A 7,037-nucleotide genomic window follows, 5' to 3' on the forward strand; every position below is an offset into this window, starting at 1 on the left:
GTTGAGGTCTGGGGTTCTACTGCATGAGACATCTTTTATGGCAGTCCCTTTATGACAGCTCTCTAATGAAGGGTTATTGTTGGGGGCATATCTTTGACCTGGAGAATGTGTATTTGAGAACATTTCTATCTCAGAACAATGGAAATCTTTCTCAAAATAGGGCTAATTTTTCTGAGCCCAGGGTTGCGAGGGTAGAAATAAGGCCAAATACATTCTACCAGTTTACAATTGACCAATTCTTGCCCTATCAACAATTATATTTAATATCATTATTCTCCTTTGTAACTACAACCAGTATAAACTTCATTTTGGCTAGAGACTTAGGGCCTTGATTGAGAAGGGATGATAAACAATACTTGTAGGGAGCCCAAGGAGAGAATAAACTTGATTTTATATTCCTGGGTAGACACTATGAACATGTTCTACCCAACCTCGGTGAGCCATGACAAGGACTAAGCACTATGATAGCCTTAGATGCTGGCCTTACAGGGAACATAGCAAACCCAAATGACCAATCCCAGAAGGACTCAATGTGGAAACCTAACTAAATAAACTGGTTCCCTACCTCAAAAATACCTGTACCCTTGAACTTAGGACTAAAACAGTTTGACGGGAGAGGAAGCAAAGGATGGCCACTCCAACACTGTGGAAATGGTGGTCACAGGACCTTGGGTGGGACCCCTGGCTTAGTGGTTGTCCAATGTAAGGAGACCCAGAACCACTATATTTTAAGTACCTCAATCTCCTCCCCTTGCATGAATACAACAGATTTTAATCTGATAGGCAAGGGTCTTCACTTGTAAGAAATGATACAGGAAAAATTCCCCTAGCATCAGTCCCCATGCTAAGTGTAAATAGAGCCCAATCAATTAAGAAATCAATCTGTACAAAGCAACAACTCATGGATTGCAGCTTGCAGTTGGATTATACTTGCATAAACTCCGCATAACAATAGTATCTTAAATTCTATGTCACTGGATAAAGTATTGATATTATCAATACTTGACCAATGATTACCATAGGTGAAGGAGGAAGAGTTTTTGCTTAGGGTAAATTGAGTATATGTTAATGATGCCAGAATACATTGGGAAAGAATATCAATAATGGTTGTACAACACCTTATAACCCAGGAGAACAATTGACAATGTTTCTCATTTTTGTTTGCGCCTTTTTTTCCCACTGCCACTTGTTAGTTAATTTTTGTTGCTCTTCTCCTTGTTAGTTTTTATTTTTGTCATAATATGACTACCAAAGTAAACCAGAGTCATTCATAACATATGGATATTCGTATTATGGATAAGTAGATGAACCTGGGACTCCTACATAATTCTAGCCCCAACCCAAAAAGTTATTACTCATAACATGAACCCACTCAATATTTTCCTTATTGAAGAGATCACTGAAGATAAAGGTTCTACAGCAAAGTGTGGTGAAGAAAGCAAATGGTGCCCAACTATCAGGAATAGTGTGTGGGATCTTAAAGGCTTGTATTCAAACAAGCAGTCATATGTGAGGCGTCAAATAAGTCTACATAGAGGAAGCACACCAACCTGTGTGATCCAAAGAAGACAATGACAAAATCCACATATGATGAAGGGAAATGTATCAGAGCTTAAATTATGAACAATTTGTAGAAAGCTGTAGAGGACAGTGGGAACACAAAATCCATCTGCAGAGTGTCTAGCCAGATTAAACCTCTGGCAGATTCTCTCTAGCCACAGGCCAGAGACTCAAACAGCTTTACTGTAAGACAGAGATTATAGTAAACTTGATTTTGGTGGATCAAATCATGGCATACCGTGATACTTGGTCAGTTGACCTCCCACTTAGCCCAACCTGAATTTGCTCTAGGCTCAAGTATTTCTTCCTTGTTACAAGACAGAAAAGATTTTTTCTGGCTTTTTAAATGTTGATGGTGGTCTTTTCTTTCTTACTTTTGATTTTTATCTTTATATTATATTATTATTTTCTTCTTTCTGTTTTTATTTTTTATTGTTTCTATTGGGTTTCCCAGTTTGTGAAGCACAGAAGTAACTGATGCAATGATTTATTGTATATATGGGGGAGTTGTGGTGTGGGGAGGTGAGGGGACTTTGGGAGCTAACAGTAAATGGTGAGGTGGGAGGGAGCATTAGAACTGATTATGATCTTTTAAAGAGTTCTTTTAAAAATTGATTTAACTATGGAAATGTATGATATTTGAACATTGTATCAAGAAAACTACTTAGAAAGAAAGAAAGAAAGAAAGAAACCAAACTTGACCAATGGTTACCACAGGTGAAGGAGGAAGAGTTTTTGCTTAGGGGAAATTGAGTATATGTTAATGATGGCAGAATACTTTGGGAAAGAATATCAATAATGGTTGTACAACACGAAGAGTATAATCAATGATATTGAATTGTATATGTTGAAGTTGTGGAATTGGAGAATGTTTGTTGTGGAAGAGTTTTTGCCACAATTAAAAAATAATTACATGAATAACAATGGGTACAAGGAAGAAGAAAATATTCTAGAATTGATTGTGGTGATGATTGTACAACTCTTCTTCATATGATTAAATTGTTGAATTGTATGACACATGGATGAAGTGTCAATAAAGCTGTTAGAGAGAGAGAGACATTTAGGGCTCTGAGAAGTCAAGTTCTTTTACATGCGCAGGGCATGTCTCCTGGGTGGCAGTCTGACACCTTAAGAGAGTTTAGTGATTTGCGGCTAGAAGTGAAAGAAGTGAAAGAAGACATTTCTAGAGGAGGTTTGTGTGTTGCTATGATACTGAGCTATGAGGGGATTTCATATCGAGATAGACTGGAAAGAAGACCTGGAGATCTAGTTACAAAAACCAGCGAATGAAAACGCTATGGATTATCATGTGTACTGAACAGTGGATTGTGATTATGATGTGGGACCAGGAAGCATTTCATTTCATTGTGCGTGTGCTCGCCAAGGGTTGGTGGCCATCTGGAGGGTAGCTAACACTAGTTTAAACAGGTGACTTACCATGCATTTTGCTTTAATATTTGAATCCAACTTTGGTAGCCTGGGATTTATCAATTCTGTCCTTGTATATGGTTGCCTCACAGGGAAAATCTTTGCTTTATCCCATTCCAGAGGTGTGTTACAGTGAATTCAAAACTCTGTCTTCTATCTATGTACCAGGACATCAAACCAAACCAACAAGTAACCAGACAAGCAAAAAGAAAGCACAGCCCCTCTGTTAGCACGACGATTGTGACTAGATACTGGTTTTGTGAGACTCTCACTGCTTCACATGCCTAGACCTTGTGATCACATCAGACCAGTGTGTGTGTCCACTAAGTGCTTATCAGTGAAGCGGAGGAAACTCTTCCTATCTCTTATCATTTACATCACACAAATACAAGCCTACAAAATGACAGTCAGACTATCATAGAGTATGTGTTTGGTTGCCACTGGCCATGCTGCACTAGCCAGGGAAGCAGCATTGAGCTCCAGAGTTGCAGTATCCCCTGGGTTGGTATTCAGACTGCTGTGTTCTGACCTCACTTCCAATCTAACATTCTGATATCAGCTAGCTACCCTGTTCCCACCCAGTTGCTACCAATTTTTGCTTTACGAAATTCTGCTTTAGGAAAATCATGCCTATGAATTCCCTTCAATAACTTTATCTTAAAATGGACTTTAATAAAAAGCAAGTCTAATTTGGGACATTTTGTATTCAGACCCAGTAAAAATGTGACTAGGAATACAGAAAATGGTAATTTTCTTTACTCTAAATCTCCAGTCAAAGCCATTCATTGTTCTGGCAGCCAGCAGCTTAAGGAGGTACCAGGCATAATGGAATGCAGGACTCTGCTGTCCAGCACCATCCCCATGATCAGTTATAGAATAGACCATTGGGATCCACAGGGTTTTCATTGTTGACTATCAGATGTAGCTTGTCATGCCTTTTCTGTTAGTCCATCTTGGTCTGGAAGCTAGCTCCTTGTATACCTGTTCAGCATTGTAGCAACACACAGCTCTCCAATGACAGATAAGCACACCTGCACATTAAGTGCATTGACTGGGAATTAAACCAGGTATCCTGAGTAGAAGGATCATTGCTATTGAGTGACATGTTGGGCTGCTAATCTCATAGTCAGCAGTTTGAAATCACCAGTCCCCTAGAGGGAGAAAATGAGACTGTCGGCTCCTGTAAAATTGTACAGCTTTAGAATTCCTAGAAAGTTGTCCTACTCTTGTCCCATATTGTCTCTATGAATTAAAATGGACTCCATCGCAGTAGATACACTGCATGAAGTTGAAACTTCTACCATTAATCCATCACTGTACTCGAAGCATCCACAATTTTTCCTAAAAGAATTTACTTGCAGGAGTCGATGAACATTTAGCTCGCTAGAGGCATGGGAAAGAAATGTTCTGGTCTTATCCTGGTCTCCACATTTTTCCTTCTCAAGTGTGGTAGGTTAGTTGCATGACCAATATTGGTTACCAAATTTCCCACTTGCTCTTAATAACACCCTTCTTTTTGTCCATTCTCCCTCCTCCAAAGACACCACATTGGATGTAGTTTTACTTAATTACTGATAATCTAGCTTTGGTTTCAGATTTTTTTGACGTGGAAATTGGATACTCTTTAATTTCAGCTATGGAATATGTGACCAGAGAGACTAATTTGCAAAAATAACAGCCCACATATTTCAAAACAGTAGCATTTACTTTGTCAGCCCATACTTCTGACTAGGAAGGCTGATGCACATACGAAATATAACATATAAGAACAAGAGAGTCACTTTGACAAAGCTGTTCTGGGTCTTTGAATAAGGCAATTCTCTGCAATGGCCCATGAAAACCACACATCTGTTATGAGCCTTTATGTTATATTTCATCATGTGTGCTAGCCTTTCTTCTTTGAGGTCACTGAAGCTCTTGGCACGCTTCCTCTTCATTCTGATCAGAGGCTCAAACCTAACTGGTGTTTCCAGATTAATGGGAAAATCTAGAAAACTACTGTTTGTAGCCAGAAACACTGGGCCAGGAGAAGTTGGGAATCATTGGGGCTAGGGTGAGTGATCAGGTACTCACCTTTCAAACCAGGCTCTGTTCTCTATATTCCTTATTGCATTCAGAGGCAGCGTGGCTCCGGAGAACACACAGATAGCACTGGGTGGAATCAAAGAAAGAATTGTGCTGGGAGGGAGAGCCTCATCTATCAAGACTGGTGGTCGTTGCACATTTCTTCCACTTGTGCAATATCCTGCTTCCTTTCAATGGCTCATTGGAGATACTCCATGTGCCATGTGCCACTTTCAATTTTTCCGTGATGATATTCCAGAAGACTAGTGATTCCAAACGGGGAGCTCATGAAACTGGAGGAGCCTTCTGTGACCACAGTTCTGGGGCATCCTCTTCATCAGCTTGGGATCAAGGGGCTGGGGATGAGCAGACAACAGGATTCTGTTTCTAATTTCCAGCTTAGCTCTGCATCTGACTGTGGGTGGTCCACATTTTATTCCAATAGGAAGATCAAGGTCCACTTCAGTACTTTGTTGCTGCTTTTAAGAAGTAGGGGGAACCAAAGACAGACTTCTGAAATACTAGTAACCCTGTCTTTTGTGTTGTGTTGTTTGTAAGTTTTGAAAAAGATGGTGTAGGAAGACCCAGGATGTGACTCTCCCCGCATTTATCGTCCTTCCTCACCAGATACCCCAGTCAAGTGTCTGAGGGTTGGAGGATGAGCAGTCTTGGGAGGGTTTCTACAGCTGAGGCTGCAAGGTAGATGAATTCTTTTGAGCAACTAAACTTGGGTCAAAGCTCCTGGCAGAGATCCCAACTCACTTCCCTTCCCCTTGGGAGGGTGTGTGTGAGAGTATGTTGTGATGGATCTGTTTATCTTGGAATCTATTCGCCTTCCTCCTATCTCCTCTGTGTGAAAACAATTGTAACAAGCTTCTGCCTGTCTCTGCTCTCAGAATTGTCTGCATTTCTTTTCCTTTCCTTGGAAAGCTGTTGCTGTGGCACTAGGTGATCTTGTAAAGAGGCCTTTGTTCTGAAGTTTTGTTCTGAAAGTAGCCGTGTGAGTACTTTCCTGAGATGGGTAAAGCATTCAGTTTCTCAGGGATTGCATAGTGTTTGGGGGCATAAGGTAAGCATGGGAAGTTGAAAAGGATCAAGTCCCAGGGGTTTATGTTTATATTTCTGGTTTTTGAGTCAATATTCTTTGAGTTCTTGCCCAGTTTTCTCTGTATGAGAAAAAGGGCTAGGCTTGAAGTGAATAGTAAGAGAACTCATAGAATGGTATCACTTTGGGCAGAAGGTTGTTACCTGCGTGGCAACTCCAAATACTACTGTTCTTGGGAGCTAGAAGGCTAAGGGAATTGCCTGACGTGACTCACTCTCAGTCTCCATTTGGCTCTCTGTATGTTCCAGGTCCTGTAACTGTTAAACACTGAATTGTGTTTCACCAATGTAGGTGGCCCCTATGAAGGTGTAAGTAAACCTGTTTGGAAATAGAGGTTTTCTCTTGCTATGTAAATTAAGTCATACCAGAGTAGGTGGGTACTAAGTCTATTTATGTCAGAGTTATAAAAAGACCAGAATAGATATACAAAAAATAGATGAGAAAAGACAGATTCTATGAAGGGGTTAAAGGGAGCCAAGTAAGAAACTAGGGCTATCAGAAAGAAAGGAACAGACATAACCAGGACTCTGATTTGGATTTCCAACATCCAGAAACATCATAGAATATATTCATATTCTTTAAAGCCACTACTTGCAGTATTACTAGGAAATTAGGACAAACACTGAGAGCATGAAGCAATCAGCAGCTCAGTAGACAGTAGACAGGGAAGATCAACAGGGATGTAAGGATGCCAGGCTGTGCCAATGTGGTCCCTGTTCACTGCTGCCACACTGCTGAGCTAAGAGAGGAAAAGGTGGTTTGGCTGAGATCACTACATATCTTTCGGTTGTAACAAATGTACCACTTACCTATAAAGTCAATTTCCTGTGAGTCAGTTCCAACTCCCCGTGAGCCCATATATATGTCAAACTAGAATTGC

Source organism: Echinops telfairi, unplaced genomic scaffold (genome assembly GCF_000313985.2).
Source record: "Echinops telfairi isolate 266 unplaced genomic scaffold, ASM31398v2 ScPeMD7_27;HRSCAF=92, whole genome shotgun sequence".
Taxonomy (NCBI): Eukaryota; Metazoa; Chordata; class Mammalia; order Afrosoricida; family Tenrecidae; genus Echinops; species Echinops telfairi.